Here is a 21,810-nt window from a genome sequence, read left to right as displayed (position 1 = left end):
TACAAGAATACAATTTCCCATCCTACTCACTGTAGCCTCAGAATTGACTGGCTTTGAGGCCATAAGTTAATTTCTTCCGTGACTTTTATTGACAGCTTTCTCTGCTGCTGTCACTTTATATGTAATCCAGTTACAAGCTCTATAGATACACTTCCGAAGAATACTCCATTTACCAGATGAGGAACCTGAGACACTGAAATTTAATGAAGCTGCCTAAGGTCACACAGCTATGAAGGTCACACATCTACGAAGGTCACACAGGTAAGATCTAGAATTTGAAATCAAGCCCTATCATTTCACTGCCCTCTCTCACACAAGTGGTAGCTATCCCACTTACTTCTGGGTTTGTTTTTTAAATTCTGTTTAAGTATAGATAACAACCAATCTTTTTCATACACATTTTATTTTAATTGTTTCTTTGGTAATATTTCAAAAATTGATTGGTACCAAAAAAAAGTGTTACATAACAACATGAATGCTGTAAGAAAGGACAGGGAAAGTCTGCAGGTAATAAATACTCCGACGAAGAATGACTCAATTTTTGAATATTCAAATGCTAATTTAAAATGTTAAAATTTTGCTCCCTGTTTCAAACATTCAAACCTTTAGATTTTTACCTTGGACAGAAGGATAAAATTAAATTGCAGGAAATAGGAAGAGTGATTCATTTTAACACTGACTTATCTATGTTTATGTAAAACTGTACTATAATCCTTTATCCCTGGTGAGAAGAATTATTTTGTGTTTTTGCTGGGATTTGGGGGAAAGTGATTTGGGAAGATATAGTATCTCATTTGAAAAAACACTGGATATATATGATAATGGTAATTTATGTCACATGTTAAGTCTTAAAATATATTTGAACTCCTATATTGCTATGTGAACATTATAATAAGTACTTTCCAGCTTGTCCCTGATAGCATAGCCATTTATATCATATTTTATTTTTATACATTTCTTATTTTGAAGAGCATGGGATATCATTTTTTCTGTTTACTGTGACTTTAGGTTTCATATAATTAGTTCAGTCAATTAATCTTTCATGAATAAAGTTTTCTTGAATGGTTTCTATTATTGGAATTAATTCTATCTTTATTTTTATTCTACTTTCTCTTATCTCATAAACATAACCATGCCCATCCACTCTAAAAATATGGAGCTTAAGATGCCAGAGCTATGGTGTGAGATGCATGAAAAAGAGAGAAACACAATTCTAAGTAATAAAATATAGCATCACTGAGGCAAGAGAAAGGGTCTATAGAAAGAACAGGAAAGACATTGCATCTGTGTTGAGAAGTGATTTATTTAGAAGAACTCAGTGATATCTTCAGGTGCATCTGGTGAGGTAGGGACAATGCTCTGTTCCATTGTCCCTCTGTTCCTTTAACAGGAAGCTTCAAAGAGAGTAGCCCTTGGGACCTCAGATGACACCTGTTGTATTAATGTTCTATGTAAGGAAAACAGGCTTTTCCTCAAATGATTAAACATTGACTTAGCAAATGACCCATGATACCATTTTTAGGCACATAACCAAGACAAATGAAAATGGATGTCCACCAGAAACTTGTACATTATTCATTATAGTCGAAGGTGGAAACATCTCAAATGTCCTTCAAGAGATGAATGGATAAACCAATGTGGTATATACATACAATGGGATATTATGCAGCCCTGAAAAGGAATAAAATATTGATACATGCTGCCACATGGATGCTACATGAAAAAAGCCAGTTGAAAAAAACCACATACTCTGTGATTTCATTCCTATGATAGTTCAAAATAGGGGAATCTATAGAGACAGAAAGCAGATGAGCTGTTATTTACAGTTAGAGGAAGGAAGAAGGGGAAAAGAGTTTGACAGCTAAAGTATAGGGCATTTTTTTCATAAAATGATGAAGATGTTTCAACACTGACTATGGTGCTAGTTGTATGTATCTGTGAATGTGCTAAAAACCATTGAATTTTATACTTTCAATGGCCAAATTTCATGGTATGTGAATTTTATCATAATAAAGCCATTTCATTTAAAAAATTCATATTATAACTTATTCATATGCACAGAAAAATTATCAGCAAGTTTCAGATAAATACGTTAATATTGAATATCTCCAAACTGCAGGGTCACTGTAGATTTCTGGCCCCCACTTGGTGCTTCTCAATTTGCCACAATGTATATGTATTTGTTTCTTATCAGAACGAAGAAATATTTTTTAAATCCTATTTTTATATTGTATTGGATTCCAGTAATTATAAATTTCACATAAATTGTTAATCAAGATCTGACATAAAATAAAACTAAACTTTGATGGGAAAAAAGAAAATAAGCCTTTTGAGAACATATGGTAGGGAAAAATACAGGTTATGGTACTACAACTGTGTACCCCATATGTTCTCTTTGGGGTGCATTTCTGGAGAAAAAAATGCATCATCTGGTTCTACTCACTGCGGCAGGCACTGCTCTTTCCTTGTCTCCACACAAAGCCCACATCTACATACTGCACCCTAGCATTTGTCTGCAATCACAGACACAAGCTGCCCATTACGTGAAAGTACAGAGAATTACAGTGTATACATAAGTACCCTAGTGGATTGGCTTTTGTTTACAGGTATCAACTTTTCACAGTAAACATGGCTAAATGAAGCGTAACCATTAGCTGAAAACTCACTTTCCACAATCTGTAGGGTTTCTAAAAGCAATCCAAGGACTGAGTCTGGGAAAAAAAAAGTTACTTTTTTCTGATTTTTTATGATGAAAACCTGATTATACTAAAAAACAAATCTATTAATATATTGGGCTAATTATATAAAATTGCCAGTTTATATGTCAAAAACAGCAAATATTAGCAATTTTATATGGCTCAAGTTAATGCATATATGATTAATGTGTAGTTTCCCTGAAGAATATATGTTGATTTTAGATACTTTCATTTGATTAATATTATTAGTAGGAATGGTGTTCTTTTAATTATTCACTTATCTTTATGGACATTTTGTGTTTTTACCCTTCTTTGACAGTTATTTTTATGCATAAAATCCCATAATCAGCTTGATATAATCTTATTGTTGCACAAATTAATCCTTATGAAAACTAATTAGTTTCTTAAATACAGAGGTACCTAAAATTAATTTTATCAAGTATTACTATATCGCTGACCTCAATCCCAATGTATAATGAAGGAAGAGATGTAATTTTCAATATGACTCCTGACTACTGTCAAACTAATTCAATTTAAGTCAACATATAATTGTTGGATATCCACAGAGTACAGCCAGTGTGAAGGATACAAAGACAATTAAAACTCCCTGCCAATCATCAGTCCAGCAGAGAACTAGACATGGACACCCCGAAGTACAATAAAGTCCATGTTCATAATATATGCATACAAATAAAGTGCATGAACACAATACAAGTATATAATAAAGTACAATACAAAGGAGCAGGATTAAGAAGTTTATTGGAGGCAATTTAATCTGTTCTCAGCACAATTAGTGAGGTTGATGATGATAAACTGAGCTACTTTTAGGGACCCTCACTTGAGCAGGGGTGCTAGTAATGAAAGTAAGCTATTTCAGTAGCAGCTGTTGAAGTCCACTGTATCTTTAGAATAGTGCCCCCCTTATCTCCTTACCCTTAATGTGGGTGATGTTAGCCAGCACAGAGGCATTAGAAGGAGCTGCCTAGGAGGAAGCTGGGTCAGAGGTACATTTGATGGCAGTTAATGGGATACAGTCAGTAAGTTGGGTAGAGTCGTGCTATTTGCAGCTACTTCCATATAGAGTTCCCTGCTAGTCATTTTTGTGTAGAAATGAATTCCACTGTCACTGGGCACTCACCCATAATTATAACACAACTGCATGATATAGGGGTTCTACAGCAATATCAAGTGTTCGTTCCTTAAGCATGTACCCCCAAAAGCACATGTGTAATGATGGGACAACGTCTTGAAGTATATAGATAGAATCTAGCCTATGGAACATTTTCTAATAGTGCCCAGCTCATACATGAAAAAATGTGGATAGAACTTCCCAAAATTTGATAACAATCCTGTAAGTTTTCATGATATTGCAATATGTTTTTAAGCTGAAGGGAATTCTAAGATAACAATAATCTGGAACATATTTTGATCAATCATGATGATGAAAATAACAAAATTTCTACTCTCTACACCAGAAAATAAAATATGTAATACTGTCATTATGTGTTATATATAACATTATATAAATAATATAAACATACTTTAATATATGTCACATTTTACATTTATTATATAAAATATTACCATTTGCGTAGAGATCTGACAAGTAGTTCATTTATAAAAATATGTAATTTGTGATTCTTATTGTTTTTGTCACCTTTTAAAAAATGTATAATGTGTGACAATTTATTTTTTCACTTTAACAAATATTCACTTTCATACCAATTTTTTTACTCATAATTTTCTCTCCTTTTTCTTGTTCAGCACTCCAAAAATTCTAAGAGCCTCAGACACCTCAAAAATGTTTTGAGGAAGTAGGAGACGATATTATTTTGTTTAGTGGAGTAAGGGAAATCTTTAGTAGAAAAGATAAGCAGAACATTAAATGTGAAAAAGGCAGGCAAATGCATCATTTCAGGTGAGGGGCATTTGAGGAGGGCCAGGACATGGGGAAGCGATAGCACGATGTCTGAAGCAGTAATTGAAGGACAGAGAAGAGAGCTATGACAGGCGGCGGGTTAGAGCCAGGTGTTGGGGATACCGAATACCACTGGTCACCCACCTCTAGCCCATCAGCCAGGGTGAGTCACTGCAGCTCTTTGAGCAGGTGAGTGACTTGATATTATCTGTATATTATTAAGAAAAATCTGGCAGCAGTGTGGAGGATGAATATAAAAAGCAATAGATCTTATCAAGGGAAAGCATTGCAAAGCAATTGAAATAGTTCATGCAAGAGATGATAAGCATGTGACCTGGAGAGATGGTCGCAGGGATGGAGTCAGGATCATGAGAGCCCACACGGATCTGCGGTTTCCTGGATGGTGTGAGGGGTGCCTGGTGGGGAACAGCCAGGTGAGAGCCGGGATTTTAAATAAATTCAAGTGCATGCAAGTGGTAGACTAGGGGAGAAGTTGAGACAAGGAATATGACAGTAAATAAACAGTCTTGGGAAAGAGTGCAGTAGACAGGCCATTGAATTGAGTCAGAGCCTGAGGCATTTAGGGGATTTAGGGTTTCCCAAGCATTCACACCGCTGAAAGAAAACAGGTCGGAGGTCTTAGAGAGAGTGGAGATGATTCAGAATGAAAAGAACGGGAGGCAGCAGACAAAAATTCTGAAAACTCCTGCACTTAAAGAATTTAAGGGTTTGCCAGAATTTTTTTTCAAGTGAGCAAAGAATTTTGAATTACATTTCTACTTTTTACCTCCAACTGGTTAACAGTAATGTGTCTTAATATATAATGGACAAAATCATTAGAAGTAGTGTATTTATTTAATTTTGAATCAGTAGCTATAGCATAGATAATTTGTAACATGAGCAAAAAAGAAAAAAGTAGTTCCTTAGCCTTTAATTTTAGACCAATATAGTAGCCTTAGTTTATTGAATATGCACTATGTATCAGGCATTGTTTTAAAAGCTACACAAGTGTTAATCCACCCAATTCTCATAACAATCCATAACTAAGTACTATTATAATCACTCCCATTTTCAAATGAGGAAAGAGCTACACAAAGAGGTAAAGCATCTTGTCCAAGATGACAGGGGGTAAACTGAGGAACCTGAATTTAAACACCAGCATTCTGACTTCAGAATCCATTGTCTCAACCACAGCAGCAAACTGCCTCTTAAAATGCAAACTTAGGAAGATGTTTCTATTGATAGGAAGCAAAACAATCCACCTGCGCCCACATCTTGGACCCTGGGGTCTGACACTAGCTCCCATATAATATACTCATAATGTTGGTATGACTTTGCCAATTCAGAAGACTCTTGCCCCAGTCAGTGGCCTGACTGTTCATTATAGAAACTTCCCATCACCTCTTCAAGGGAGAAACCAATAGACAGTCTGTGTCCTAAGATGCTTCAAGTCTCTTGCCTCCAAATTCTTGCTCTGCTGTTTTCACCAATCCTCAGCAGTCCTGTGGCGATCTTCACCCACTCCCGATTAGTCCTTGATGTGGAGGGCCCACCTGAAACCACACCCCAGATCTCATCAGCCCCCACCTTGCCCTGCGGCCCCAGACACCACCACCACAGCTCCGTTAGGTAGGTGCTCTCTGTTCCTGCCGTGGGCAATGAACTCAGCTCAGCCACTCATGAGTGGCTTGCTTAGTGACTGTAGGGAACTGGCATTTGACTATAGTGTGTAGTGTATACTTCTTGCTTCTAGTAAGATGGCACAAATTCAGAAGCAATAAGGCACATTCTAAAGTATGAAATTACAATTTAAAAAAGGTAAGGTTCTACTGAAGTGAAAAATTATCAACAAAACAGATGAAAGATGCTCTAGACCATTGAATGAGCAAGAAATGTCAAGGAGAAGGGAAATTTTTTAGGACACATATCAACTGAGTGGGACTTAAGAGAAAAAAAATCTAATTTCAAGTTTACCAGGAGAATTTTGCCTATCACATTTAGATTAGAGCCTTTGCATTGTGATTATTATGTGCGTAGAGTTTCTAATGCTTTGCAACCTTAACTCATTTAATCTTCATAGCAACCCTGAGCAGAGGCTCTATTATTACCTCCTTTTTAAAGAGAGGCATAAAGAGGTTGTGTAGCCTCTCCAAGTGTACATAGCTCGGAGCCAGGATTTAATCAGGCAGTTAATATCCAAGGTGTAGTTTACTATGCGACTTCCCCGGAGATGTCATGACTGTCCATTGATTATTGGCTTCAATCACAAAGAGCTATTTGTACATCTCCGGAGTACTTTGGTGACTTCAAGCACCGATTTCTTTGAAATACCGCCCCACCTTCACCTATCTGGAATATACCTGCCATCTTTCAAGACTGAATGAAACACGGTTGCTGCCTCCCCAGGGAGCTTCTCCTGGCTCCTGGGGAAGAAATGCAGAGCGGACCATCTTCTCCTTGGGCTGCACTGTGCCTCTGCAGACGTCCAGTTTAACTGCTTATTCTTCTCTCCCACACAATTACATCTTTGTATTTCCTATCTTCCTAGTAACAAATAAACAACATATGAATTTCTCTAGGTGATTTTTTTACCCACTATATTTGAGAACTTAGACACACACATCCGAGCACACTGCAGCGTGATGAAGCCACAGGCATAGTCTTCTCTGTGGGCAGTGCCCCCTGCCTGGGCTCTCCTATACAGTCTCCATGCCTCCCAGCTCTTCTTCTCGGCCTCTGTACCCGCTCTGGCAATGTCATTCTGAACCATGTTTCTGAGATATGTCTTAGTTGTTTTATCCACCCCACCCGAGATACTGAACTTGCTAAAGCAGGTGACCCGATTATCATAATTGCTCCCCTTGCTGGCCAGGTTGGGGCAATGCTTTTCCCCCACATGGACTTTTATCTCAATTAACTTTGTCAAAGTGTTGTAGCAGAAAGAGCTTGGGAACCAACCCCTGACAGCTATTAGCAGTGCACATGTAAAGGTCATATCAGACTTCCTTATGAGCAGGATAAACAAAATTATGAACTCATTAGGTAAGCCTTGTGTAAAACTCAAGCTTTGAGAGCTATGACATGGAAAAGCCTAAATACGTAGTAAAACTAATGCTTTTATTTTGCTTAAGGTATGTTAACAAAATATTCTAATATTTAAGTGGATTATAAATGATTATTGTGATTAATTTAGCATTTTTCTTGGCATTTATTGCTCAGATATCTTATAGAGATAGAATAATTTTGAATGGCCCACAAGAAAATATCTAGAAGCCATACTCTTTTAATTCAGAGATTTCTGGCCGAGAGATGTTAGGGAAAGGATTGTAGATTATAGTATAGAGGCAGTGGTTCCGAGTTCTACCCTGCTGCTTGGAAAAGTCACTGTTTCCAATCTCAATTTACTAATCACACACCAAAACTATATGTATATACATATGTATGTATGTGTGTGTATGTGTATGTGTGTGTATGTACACAAGTGTACAGCATCTCCTTGTCTTTGGAAATATTTTTAATAGTGGCATATACTTGCAATATGATAGTTATCAAACAGCCCTGTATCTGAAAATTTTCTTTAACAAGAGCACATGCCTGAAATAATATAAACATCTCAATGCTTACTTCTACCACAACTATGATTAGAGTCAGAATCTGCCTCATTGTATGGCTCTTTCTATGAAAATTAACTCTTGAATTTAATTCATTGTCACATTTTGAATAACATATAATCTTGTTTACTATACTTGGGATATCTCAGTAATATTCAGATTTCTTACTCAAATTCTATCAAAATTAACAGTATTTGCTCAAAGAGACAATAAAAGAAGTGAGCTTGTGTTAAGTAACCCATGAAGACATATTTTATAATAAAAATAAAACCTTCTAGTCTGAGAGGTCTATTAGGCCAAAAATTCACAACCTAACAGTATTTGTGCAGATAATTAGGATATTGAAGACCACTGAACACACAGCGGTTTGGTCATCAGATCTTCTCGATGTCACAGCCATGCTGCCTGGAGTCCTTTTCTTTAGGGATTCTGGCCACGAGTGTGAGGAATTTTGTGTCTCAGACTATCTAGGCATCCATTTAAGATTTGTTATTTTACTACATTATCTTCTTTTCTGGTTTCTACAAATGAAAATGACAGATTTTAAAATCAATTTTACGCCCCAAAGTCCAAAGTCTTTGAATCTACCTCTAAGTCACAATGCAACAAGCCCATTGATATAGTTCAGGGAAATAGTAGAGTCTATTTTTCGCCACCAATGACTTTTTTTTTCTTTTTTCTTTTTGTAGGAGAAATGAAAGAAGAGAGCATTACAAACATAACATTTGAGTTAAAAATACAATTTCTGCTACTTAGCACTCAGGAGGTGTCTAAGCCACAGTTTTCTCCCCTGTAATAACATGCTGCTAAGCTCTAACTTACAGAATTTCCCCCAATAATTGGGGGTGTGTGAGTCTTGGAATTTAGGAGGCACTCTATTCCTGTTTGGTAGGTTTTAACATCAGTGAGAAATACAATAACTGACAGTGTTTGGCCAGTCAGCCTACTTTGATGTAGCTAAAATTATATGCTAGAATTTTACAGCCTAATAGGCATCCTTTTCATTTTTCATAGATTATATTTTACTTACATAACTTTCTCTCATCCAAACCCCAAGCTGGATAGACCCTGAAACATTTGTTCAGCTACATAGTTGGGAGCATTTAAAAGGAACGATATGGAGAAAACAACTCATTTTATACATAAGTGAGAGTGGTCATGTGCATCCATCTACGGTGGAGAATATATTAATTCTCTTAGATTTCCAAAAACTTTCATTCAAAATCAAGCATCACTACTTCCTAAGCTGTGTGAACTTCAGCTTCGTCCTGCTGTTGTACACTCGCTCCCTTAACTGTTACACTACACAAAAAACCCAACCTTGGCACATTGCTGTGATATTTAAATAAGATCACGTGTGAAATGCCTAGTATGTTGCATAGAAAATGTTAGGCAAGAAATTGATCTTAGATTCTCTTCTTCCTCCTTTTACTTTGATCTTTATTTCCATGCTTCTCTGTGAAATGGAAGTCATAACTCTGTATTTTGAATCCAAAACTTTTTCTCAACCTGCACTTTCCTAAATTCATTTTCAGTGCTTGACAGCTGCTGACCACTCATTGCAATTTAGTAGATTTTCCTACCTGATGAAAGAAATGTTAACCTGGAAAGAATACAAAGCTTGAAGGTTGGAAGAGATGATGTTACTTAATAGCTTTTATGCATCTTAGTCTTTCAGGGTATTTATTTTTGACTGGACTGGACTAAAGCATTCTTATAAGCTATTGAAATGGTCTCCCTTTAGGAAGACTTTATATATTGTGACAGGCAAAGAAGTGTTCCTGAATGTTCTTCATCAATTTCAGCAGTGGGTAAAACTGAAGGATGGAAGCAGCAGATGTGGCTGCCTTTTGAGGTTCTCTGCCATCTGCAGAAGGGTCCCTGGGTCCACCTACTGATATTTATGGCTCAACAACTCTGATTTGGGTATTCAGAAAAGCATTGAGAGAATAAGTAAATACATTTTTTAACTGAAACCTTACCATTAAAAAAACTTTCTTCCAAAGGGTTGTCTCCATCAAATGATATGATGTGTGTATAGTATTTATAGGTGTATATGCATGTATGCATGTATTTTTGTTGGCTTGTTGTTTTTGTTTGTTTTAAAAAAAAAGAATCTTCAAGGTTTTCTAGATGGGTATATCTTTGAATATCAAATGGAAGGCAAAACATTTCTAGAAACACAGGGAAAAGAACAAATTCCCAAATGGAATATTCCATTCAGAACCTACCCAAGCAGGGGGCTGGTCTTCTAACTGGGTATGGCAGTGTGATCAGAGCGTGTGGTTTCCCTGCCTACACCCAGGTGGTTCCTACACCCACTGCTGCCATCCTGGGGTACAGCCAGCTGCACCTTTCAGTAGATGCTCCAACACCAACACCTCAGGGAGGAAGCCGTGGAGGTATCATGCATGTTGCCTCAAATAATAAGAACTGTGTTCCCATCCTGGAGTGTGTTCAGGGAAAAGAGGTTGGCAAGAGACTGGGCATTCCACGACATCATAGCCACACCTCAGCCCAGTCTGTGTATGAGAGTCTAGGTCAGACAGAAAAATGCACAGAACAGAGCCACTCCCAGGTGACATCACTGACGCTCCCTGAACACCTCTCCATTGCACCGTTCAAGCCCAGGAATCTGTGCAGTGACTCTGACAAGTGGAACTACAGCTGGGGCAGGAAAATGTTTAGAATGCTCTGAAGACCCCAGTTTCTCATGGTACTCTGGCACTGGGACATCCTTTTAGCAGAAAATCAAGTAATAAGATTCTGGGATTCAGCAAATGAAAAGTCTTTTCTTAATAAATCCAGGTTTTCATACCCTACTAAGCTTTGTAAAAAGTTACCCGTAGACTTGCCAATTTTTAGGAAAAGTACCTCCAAATAAGATCGCCTGAGATGGTATCTCATTTTGGCATAAGAAATATGTTTATAAAAACTTATTTGATATGCTTTCCAAAAACACACTTAGATTTGTACATTCGTATGTATACGCATATGTGTATCTGTGTATTTCTATAATGATTGTTCTCTAGTATTAAATAACTAATAAAATATAAAATGTGGGTAAAAAAATCAGAATAAGAAAAGAAAAATGTGTCTCTTTAACTGGCTTTATATATTTCCAAAAGAATACACTGATAATTTAAAAGAAGGAACAATTATACTACTAAATAGGGAAGTTGCTTAATTGCCAATGAGTCTCAACATTACGCTCAATAATGTTGATTAAGCAAAGAGTTTACATTCATCTGAAAGTAAATATGCATATGCTTTCTGGGAACTTTCATAGCCTTCATGCAGAACAATTGGCTTGCTGCAGATGTAACAAATCTAAATCCATAAAACAGTTCATAGTAGAAACGCTGGTCGGCCCTTACCTGGGCCCTACAGGAGCACCGTGTGGGGAAAGCGCAGATGGTTCTATGCCCCTCGTGACATGATAATCAGTCGGAGCTTCCCTACCAGCACATGCCTGTGTTAACTAAGCCATGTTGCTTTTTCCATCAACTCGGGCAACAGTCGGTTTCTCGGAGCATCAACACAGTAAGACCAGAAGCAAAACCCAAAGCCACAGAAGTGAAAGAAGAAGGAAAAGGGGAGAAAGAAAGTTCTTTGTTTCTCCATTCTTTGACTGTATGACTCAACTGCTTGCAGAATATGTTGCTGTGCCTTGAGGTCTACCATTACATTCCTCAGATTTAGGAAAAGGACGGAGAGGAGGCTGTTGCTGTGAGGCTGTTGCTGTGAATGTTTTCATTTTCAGTCCAAGCCCCCGAGCTCTCTCTCAGTAAGTGGCTGGTATGCGCACCTAATACATAAAGGTTGCTTTATGGATTGGTGCTTTCACGGAACCTCTTCAAAAATCAGACCTCAGTAAGCCCCAGTGTTGCAGGCACAGTGTTTTGAGATGTCTCTGCTTGAATCTCTACCTACCCAGCTGCGTCTCACGTGTCTCTCTGTTGCAACACCTGGTGGTTTCTGGGCCCAGCCTTTGGCATCGGCGGGCAGGTTTATGGGGACGGTGATCTTTCCTAAAACTAGACGGAGTGATTAGTGCTGATACATCACCACCCCTCCTCTGATTCTCCTTCCATAAGAATAATTTTATGCTAGAACTATTTCATGCCATGAGGTTCATTCTTCGCTGGACAAGTTTTAATGGTGGAAGTATTGCAGGGAAAGGAGAGTTTCAAAGGACTGTTTCCCCAGGCTTAATAATAATAATAAAACACTTTAATTAAAGGTTATTCAGCTACATTTGAAAAAAGCTCTTTATGGATACATACAAAAATCTCATTTAAATTTAGAAAGTGAGGAAAAAATTATAAAGATACCAGTGAAGGAAACTGCCCCAGCAGGTTCGTATTGTGTGGGCTGGACAATGGTATGTCCCTGCATGTTCCGAATGTGCCACGTCCTTCCATCTTAAGGAGGGTGATTCTTGACAAGTCTTTCTCCCAGCCCTCCCCCATCTTAGTCTATGGAACCAACTGGCTGGAATTAATTGGTAAATAAAAAGGGAACCACACTGCAATGTTCCCTGTGTAGATTCTAGTGACTCGATTCACATAATCCTCCTCATAGATCCTGCCTTGTTAGGAATGAATATAAATGAATGTGTCGGAGAATGAAGGTTGCATGCGTAGTGGACTAGTTTTCATTGGTATACATTTGCCAAGTTTATCATATTTTGAAACCACATTAATCACCTCATTGCCTTATAATCATAAAGAAGAAAAAGGAGGAAAAACAAAAGAAAACTTGTTTCCTTAGGTAATTGAGATTTTTTCCTCTCAAGCAGTTGGAAATGTTTACAGCAATGTGAGTGCCGTGCTGTCATACAAACAGCAACATTTTAAATATCTATATTTTTTCTAGGACATACCACAGATCATATCTTTTACAGAGAGAACCAGTAGTTTAGTTGGAGCACCCCATTTAAGAGTTAAGCCTTATGGAATTGAACCTCAATTTTTTCAGCCCATTTCTTATTGCTCAAAAGGTTCAATATTTAAAGGGATATGAATCAGCCTTGTGTCATAGCTTGCTCTTGCTGCTTGTCTCTCAACAAAAGCATGCTCAGAAACAAGAAAAAGGGGGGAAACTCTAATGAAGAAAATCTGTGCTGAGAAAAGACCAGAGTGCCAATAAAAAGCCTCACTTAATTGACAAGCAGCTGCCTTAGTTTTGAAAGCTATTCATTCAGTATTTTTTTGGCTCTCAGAGTACTTACACGATCTACAGACTTGAGTGCTTTCGGTGGTAAATCAAGGTGTAGAGACAGTAACCATGAAAACGATTTTAAATCATCTATTTCATGAACAAAATATGGGCAATAATACTCTGTTATTCAAAAGGGGTCCAGAAAAGAAAATAAGAGTCTGCAGCTTCATTTGAATTGAAAAGGCGGTCTAGGAAGTGACCTGTAATTCCCTGCTGTGAATGCACAGTTTACGCTGCTTTCTCCTTTGAGAGAGGACCGTCCACCCCTCCAGGGGGAGCCTGCAAGCCCGTGGAATATCTATAAAGGAAAGGAATGGAGCCCTTAACTCTGTTAAAGATCTCTGCTAAGACAAACGATTACAAAAGCTGAACTATTATATAAAACAATATACTTGTGTTTGTCCACAAAGTTCTAATTCTGTTTTTATCAAGCATTTGGAATTTAAGATACAGAAACTTTATAGTATGAGTCACATATTCTTCTTAAAGATGTATAGTCCTTTTTTATTTATTTTTCCTCAGAAACTAACTGATTGAGGCAAAATTTAGTCAGATTTGGTTCTGAAATAACCAATGGGGGTCTTTGGAAAATGATGTTACAATTCGCCAGTGAGCATTTACGAGTTTTCCATGGTGCTGTTTGCCAGGGTGCTGCAGGGACTTAGTCATTGGTAGGCTTCCCTTCTTCGTTTCTTTTCTCCTTCTTTGTTTCCTGTTTTCTCCCTCCCTCCCTCCTTCCTTCTTCCTGTCAGTCATGTATTCTCCTCTTCATCCTTCCTGCTTGATTTATGACATCCATTCTCTCTCACTCTGCTAAGATTGCATCTCCTAGAAAAGTGACTCTTTCTTATTTCACTCACAAGTGTATCATCAACAACTAAACGGTGTTTGGTATATAATAAGAAACTGAAAATGTTATTTGAATAAATGGTTGAAGGAAATTTGTAGATAACCTCTCTAGGTACAACAACATGCTAAACATAGACCATAAAAATCAGTGGTACATGGGGCAATAAACGTCAGAACCATAAAAGTCTCATATTATTTTACCAGGTAACTCTATTTGGGGCAAAAAAGTCAAAAAAACCAATATGACAACATCATTGTAATCTGTAAGCATGAAAACATTCTCCAAATATTATTTATAATGCTGAGTTATTAAAAACAACTATTAGACAATTGTTAAAAACACTTTTTTTCAGAAACAATCTATAAGTAGAAATAGAAATTAAGTACACCAAGATATTAGCATTAAATGAAGGGTGTTTTTGCAACCATTCAGATATATTTACAAAATAATTAAAACAATGTAAAAAGGGGCTTACTTTTCTTATTACATGAACAAAGCAGAGCATAGAATTTGATATACTGAGTGGTTGAGTGGTTGCAACTATGAACAAAAATTTGAGTAGTAGAAGGAGATAATATTAAACAAAATGAAGATGGAGGGTTTTTTTGTGTTTTGTTGTTTTTAAGAGACTATGGAATTTTTTGAGTACTTTTTATATGCTTTGTATGGTTGATTTTTTTTTTACATTTCAAGTGAACAAATTTTTATTTTAAAAGTACATGGAACAAAATCAATTATAGTTCTACTGATAATACTTGTATAAAAGAATTGTATAAAAGAACTTGGATTGTGTAAATCCAAGGAGAGGTTGGATCATCCATGGACTGGAGGAAAATAAAACCAGGATCACTAAATTTTGAACACAGCCTCTTTGGCACTACTAGGTTTTTAAAGTGAAAGAAATAATCATATCTGTAAAAATAAGATTTAAAACTTTAAAACTCAGAATTTAAAGCAGCAGTCTCCAGACTATTTCATTTCTAAGAGGTTTTCTTTTTTAGTTACATTTGCTTTTAAATCACAAATAGCAATTCAGTTTTCCAGATGAGAATTTAGAGGCTTGAGGAGACTTCAGTTTGCAATGTTTCCAAAGGTAACACGGACAGTCGAAGTAAAACAGAAACTTAATTATTGTTGTTTATTAATCCAAAGCCTAGGCTCTCGACTGCTATGCTCCAATATCCTTCCTCTGAATTCCCCTGTAATGGAGAAGAGGCTTGGGTCAGTGGTGTATGAATGGCAGCACAGTGTCTGCACTCTGTTCTAAGGACATCCTGGGGGTTAATGGGAGGCTGCTTCCCTTGAAGGCAGGCTTAGAGATGAGCCACCAGGATTTGGCACTGAGATATGCTGGCCCCACTCCTTCAGAACAAGCAGTGGCCATTCGTCAACCAATCAGCTGTTGGTCATCAAGTCATGATAAGAATATAAGCATGTATGTCCATGCAGAAAACGACCACAAGAGTTCATTGCCAAATCTTGGCAGCTTGTTTTCAAAGTGACTCAGTGTTATCCAGGCTCTGATTTTATCCTAGATCGTTGTGATTGTTCCATAATTGTACTTGACTGGAATATATGGCAGATGCAGAGAAATGGTAAGAGGAAAGAAAATCAGAGGCCCATTCCTAAAGGATGGTGAACGCTATTTCCAAACAATCGGTTATAATCACGACGAACTGGTGATTCACAAGCAGTGGGAGGTGAGAGAGAGGCAGCACCCATGTCTCAGGAGAACGTGGGTGCCACGCTAGGAAACATGGGGCAGGTGGGAGCGGTCACAGAGGGCGAGGCCAGGCAGGAAGAGGTATGCAGCTTCAGAGGAATGACTCTGCCTCTGGGTAGCACAGTACCCTAGCAGAATAAACGGGCCAGGAGCCCCAGGCTGCTCGCCACGTGTTGCACAAATGCCCACCCTTGGCTTAACCAACTGCCCATCTTTCTTACTATTTAACGGTACTTTATTTTTCTATTTGGCATATATGTATGCATGTATATATGCCACCAGAGGAAAGTCATTAGGGAAATGAGATTCTAAAGTTCTAGGATTTTATTCTTTTTAGTATGCTGCTTCTTTATGTAAAGGAAGGAATGAAAGTAGCTTAAAATACACAAAATGACTGATTTAATACCAGATATGACACGCTAGCACACAGAGATGTATATAGATGTATGTGTATGTATATTTACATATACATGTTATCCCTAGATTTGAAAATTCATCATAGACTGAATCACAGTGGTATATTTCAAAATATCCCAAGGCTTTCACTGACTGTGGAAGTAAAGCTCTCATCCTAACAGTTAAAAACTGCCACAGGCTGGTTCTCTATGACACGAACTCAGACCTCCGGCCAGAACAGCCTCTGCCTGTCTATCACACAAGCCATTCTTGCTCATTCTTGCCCTTTCCTATCTTTCTAAGCCTACACGTTTCAGTACAGTCCCTAATTTCCAAAGCATCCTTGGTTCTAATAATCTATTTTATGTATTTCTGTTACGCCATATTCTGCCATGGAGTATCAACCAATTTTTGTACAGTTTGAGTCATGGGAAGCTATCACAAGGCAAGTTTAATATGTCACTCATTGCACTTTTAAATTTTATACCATGCAAATTGCTTCTAATGTCCCTGGTTAAAATTTCTGACAGTCTCACTGTTCTCCTGATAATTCTGATGTGGCAAAAATTCCTTTGGTTACTTTTAGAAACTTTTTCACAAAAATCTGAAATTGGTTCTTAGAATGTCCGTTTCCATGAAGTAGTCAAATTTAGCCTTTCTTTGCAAGTTGAAGCTGCTTCACTTCTCCTACTGCACCTGGGTGGGGGGCTGGCTACCTGCAGCCTGGGAAGGAGCTGTGTTTGGCGTCCGCACCTGTACTCATCTCCTGAGTCATCACCTGACCACTTGAGTACTGAGGGATGTGCATAGAGGAGAGAAAAGGGGAGCAAGAAAGTCTTACCTTACAAATGGAGCTGCTGAGGAGCTGCCGAATGCTGACCTTTAGGACTCTGGGAGCAGCTCATGTACATAGCGCCCTCTTCTCCTAGGCTCTTGGGTGCTGTGGAGACCTGACCCCCATTGCCAGGCCCATCTCCCTGCAACTTCTGGTGCAGTTAGTACATGATTATCTAGTGATCCTATCCTCCCTTTTCAGTCTCTAGGGATCCTGTGATGCCTTCTGCACCCCTGGGGTGAGGGCCGCATTCTTTTAGATGGTCTTATACAACAGAATTTAAGATCATTTAATTCTGGGTCTCTCTTAGGTTGATGAGAACCACACATCCTGTGTCCTGGCCAACTGGTGGACAGAAGCATCCAGATGATCCTGGATATGGGGGGTGGATCTCATCCAGTGAGATCTGAAGAGTGAGAACTGTGGTTTCCTGGAAGTGAAGACATTCTCCCTCAGCAAGGGGCGTCACCTCATGCCTGAGTTCCCCACCTACTGGGCTGCCCTATAGATTTCAGAATTCCAGCTTCTACAGTCATGTGAGTCAGTCACTCAAAGTCTATCGTCTGTCTGTCTATCTATCATTTATAGATATCTATACTATAAGAGATGCATGGTTGGTATACCATTCTCCTGCCCCCAACTGTTCAAGTTAGGGTTTAAACTTTACAAATGATCCACCTGAAGCCTGTCTCACTTCACTAGAATTGAGAGAACATGAAACTCACCTCCCCAACTTCCCTGCACACCCAATATGCAAATCATCCTGTGTATTCCCACAGCTGATTGACATCTTGTTATGAGAGAAATCTCAGGCCCCTTAGATAAAAGTCAGTTTGATCAGATACCACCTTCTTATATCTCATATGTACCATTTTCTTGGTCAAAACTTACACTTACTTATCTTTATGTAGGACATCTGATTTATATTAATATATGACAAGGAATTCAGAAAGTATTTATATAGGTGTTATGGTGTGGCCAACCACACATAAACTATACAATCTGTGGTACTGTCCTAGCTTTCAAGGAACTTATAGTGCATTTGAGGGAGAGAAAATTTACCACGACTTTGTCATGTGTAAATAGGAGTTAAGAAAAATAAAAAACATGGTCTAACATGATTGTAGGTGGCCATTGAAAAAATGATGCCCTTTTGAAATAGTGGATAAGAGGGGAAGAAGAACAGTATTTTGTAGCACAGCGGAAGTGAAATGGATGGGTAGGTTAAAGGTAAGATTAGAAGGAAAAAAATGAGAAGAAAAACACAAAAACAGTGATTTGGGAATGGAAGCTACATGGTAAAGGCCAGTGGAAAGTAAGGTAGGAATGATAGAATGATAGAATGGGATTGGATTAGATTATTGTAGATATTGAAAGTCAAACAGATCTGCTTTTGTTGGCCTGACAAGCATCATAGTTAGAGAAGCATATTAATTGACGTATGTTGAGTTGGGCAGCCATACGTGAGATGGTGGGGTGGGCAAGGGTCTGGGGAATGATGAAGGTATGTGCGGGACAAGCTAGCTGCAACTCCTGTAGCAAGGACCCAGCCATGAGGGAAGGCCTGTGACAGCAGCAAGCAGGCAGAGGGTGACAGAACACCGGAGCGGAAACACACGTCACAGGTCCCAACTCCCAACACCACGGTCACCAGGCCACAGAGCTGGCATGACACTGATTAAGCAGATTTCCTTTCCAACAGGTTTATTTCCCCATGTTTTTGACTGAAATGCATCTGTTTGAAATAGTTTAAAACTAATCTTCCTTCTGATACAAGATGCGACTCTCCCCAGTGCCGTCCCAAAGTGTGGACGGTATGAACACATCCAGACGCACTTGAGGCCCTTGTCGATGATGGAGTTTGGTAGTAAAGCCTGTGTCCTTTTATTACCCATGCAGAAATGCAGGCATTCTGTTCTTAGCTCAGTTTGCGTTTTATTGAAGTGACTGTGAATTAAGGAAAACAATATATTGCCACCATTTAAAAAGAAAGTAAACCATAATACCTGAATATGACCCTAGGTGGTAGTTCTATTTTTCTAGTTTCTCAGCAGACCTGTTCCATCCTTGGTGAAGTTATGAGAAAAAAAGGATGAGTGGGTACTTTGCTTTAAGGAGTGCTTTTGAAATGGGCATTTAAGGTTTTTGAGAAGTTATTTACAGGAATAGATTGGATAAAGTAGCAACATAAAACACAGAAGTGGCAGTAACAGCAGCTTCCTTTCTCACTCCCAGTGGTGGGGAAGCACTTACGATAATTGCCAGACGAGTGATAAACTCGGTTGGAAGTATGAGATTGATTTTCACTCCATCCCACCCTCAGTATTTTATATTTTTGTAATTATACCACATCTTCAATATTTCTTTTAAGTGCCACAGTATTTTCTTAATATCCCAAACAATAAAAAAAGTCATAAACTCAGTATTTGTTGAGACACAATCTGGATGTAACAAACTTGGTCATTCAACAAATGTGCTTAATGTATTTGAATGCTGTTTTTGTGAAAACTTCTGCCTTGCACAGACTATTATATATTTGATATTAATATGTCAATTGAAGAGGTCAATCAAGAGTTATACATCATGTGCCTAGGAATTAGAGAAGGTCTCCCTCTTTTACTAGTAAAAACATGTTTGCATTTGTACAGGAAAGTATCTATTTTATATCCTACTCTTTTGCACTTTAGCTTCATTTTTCTGGATAGTATCAATCTTTCCACCATTCAAGGATTTTGTATGGACTGATTTAAATTTCATGTTTATGTTATGACATTGCTAACGACACCAAGATCATAATAGTTTGAGAGATAATATGGAATTTTAGTGACAGTTTAGAAGGTAAGTGTTCAGTTCTGATACCAAAGCTATGACAACTGTAAGTCGTGGAAGTGTTGGAACTGGGAGCAGTCCACCATCCGGAATGTGAGCAGAGTTTGAATGGTTTGCCAGTGTCGCTTCATTCAAAATGCTTGAATATGGAGACAAATACACACATTATCATACTCATTATTTTATCCCATCTGGAATCAAAGGCTCAAAATATACTGCTTCTTTGGCAGAAATGCTTTTTAGTACATGAATTTCTTTCTGTAATTCACACATATCAGGTACAAGAATATACCTCCCATTGTGGGACATTCTTCAATTCCGTCAATTGCAGAAATCTGGAGCAATCACCAATCCAGCCCCTTATGACCTCAATTGGAGGTGTTTTAACATTTTTACCAAATATGTGAGAGAGCTCTTAGAAAACCAATGCCCCAGTTGAGAGTAACTGGAAAACTGGGAAAAATGTCCTCTCAAGATAAACAAATCAAAATGGAAGATATTAGAAACTACTGATTCAATGAGGCATGCAACCATCAAAATGTAAGGGGGTTTTCAGAGAAGTACGGTGACATTTTTAAAGCTCCTTTCTCCAAAGGTCATATACAGTTTTTTAGTATAGGATAAGAAGCTAAGAATGAGATAATTCTAAAATTCAGAGGAGCTAGCTGAGCTTTTGATAATCTAAGATGGACAGAGAATCAAAAATTGCAATATGAGGAAATCAAGACAGCCAGGAATTAAGAGGCTAATATCTCACTAAATAAGGATATATATAAACATGAGCTTTAGATTCCACAGGTTTCTCCTCAAGATAGTTGCCAAGTTGTTAAGTTCTGTCGTTCAAGGAGCTAAGAAGTGAAGCAAAGCACAAATTAAAATGGCCCACGTGGTTTGCAAAACCAGGTTCCATCCTCCACTAAAGCTGGTAGACAGGCGATCCAGCACTTCCATGCCTAGTCATGCCCAACAATGGGTGCATCAAAATACCCCTTTAATAATATTTTCATGGCAGCGATGTTCATAAATGGTAATATCTGGGAACATCTGAAATGCCTATGAAGAAAATGATGGATAAATAAATTACATGGTGTGTTCATACACTGGTAGCAATTAGAATAAATGAACAATCCTAAGGGAGAATCTCAGAGACTGAATCTCAAGTAAAAGAAACCAAAAGAATATAAACTGCACATGAACTTAGACAAAACTAACTCAGGGTGTCAGATGTGTGACGACTTTGAGCCAAAGCTGTAACTAGTAAGGAGCCAGACCAGTGCAGGTGGTAACCTTGGCTTTTCCTTGGCCCAGGTGATAATTATAGGTAGAAACTTGATTGAGGTTTACTCTTGTGATTGTGAATTTTATTGCACTTGTATGACATTTCAGCACCATTTTTATTTAAACATACTGAGGAAAATTTCTCTTGAACAATAGGGATAGGGGATCCAAATGAGGCCATTCCTAACACACATCCCTAAGTGTGTGCTGCTGCAAGCTTCTTTTCTTTTTAATTTTCAATTTTGTCATAGGTTGCCTCTGATCTCCCCATTAGAGGTGGCAAAGTGCTGTGAGATGTTTGGTGAACATGCTACACAGCCTGGGAGAGACAGAGGCTGCTGTGATTACCCAGAGCTGCTCTGCTTGCTGGAGCCCCGAGCAGCACAGTGAGATGATGCCCAAGCGGGTGAGGGGCGATCACTGGCTGGGGAACAGTACTGAGGTGGAAATG

The 21,810-nt window shown here is 38.2% G+C and overlaps 1 long non-coding RNA gene across 1 annotated transcript in view; it reads left to right on the top strand.

Annotated features, from left to right (window-relative positions):
- The window catches only part of LOC140843489 (uncharacterized), a 405,490-nt gene extending 386,254 nt beyond the window's left edge, over positions 1 to 19,236 (top strand). The window contains exon 4 of the long non-coding RNA XR_012121316.1: positions 17,563 to 19,236. This is a non-coding gene — a long non-coding RNA (uncharacterized lncRNA). The remainder of the gene's footprint in view (positions 1 to 17,562) is intronic.
- The last annotated feature ends 2,574 nt before the right edge of the window (positions 19,237 to 21,810 follow it).

The sequence above is a fragment of the Manis javanica genome, chromosome 9 (genome assembly GCF_040802235.1).
Source record: "Manis javanica isolate MJ-LG chromosome 9, MJ_LKY, whole genome shotgun sequence".
In the NCBI taxonomy this organism is placed as follows: Eukaryota; Metazoa; Chordata; class Mammalia; order Pholidota; family Manidae; genus Manis; species Manis javanica.
This window is presented reverse-complemented; position numbering and strand designations above follow the sequence as displayed.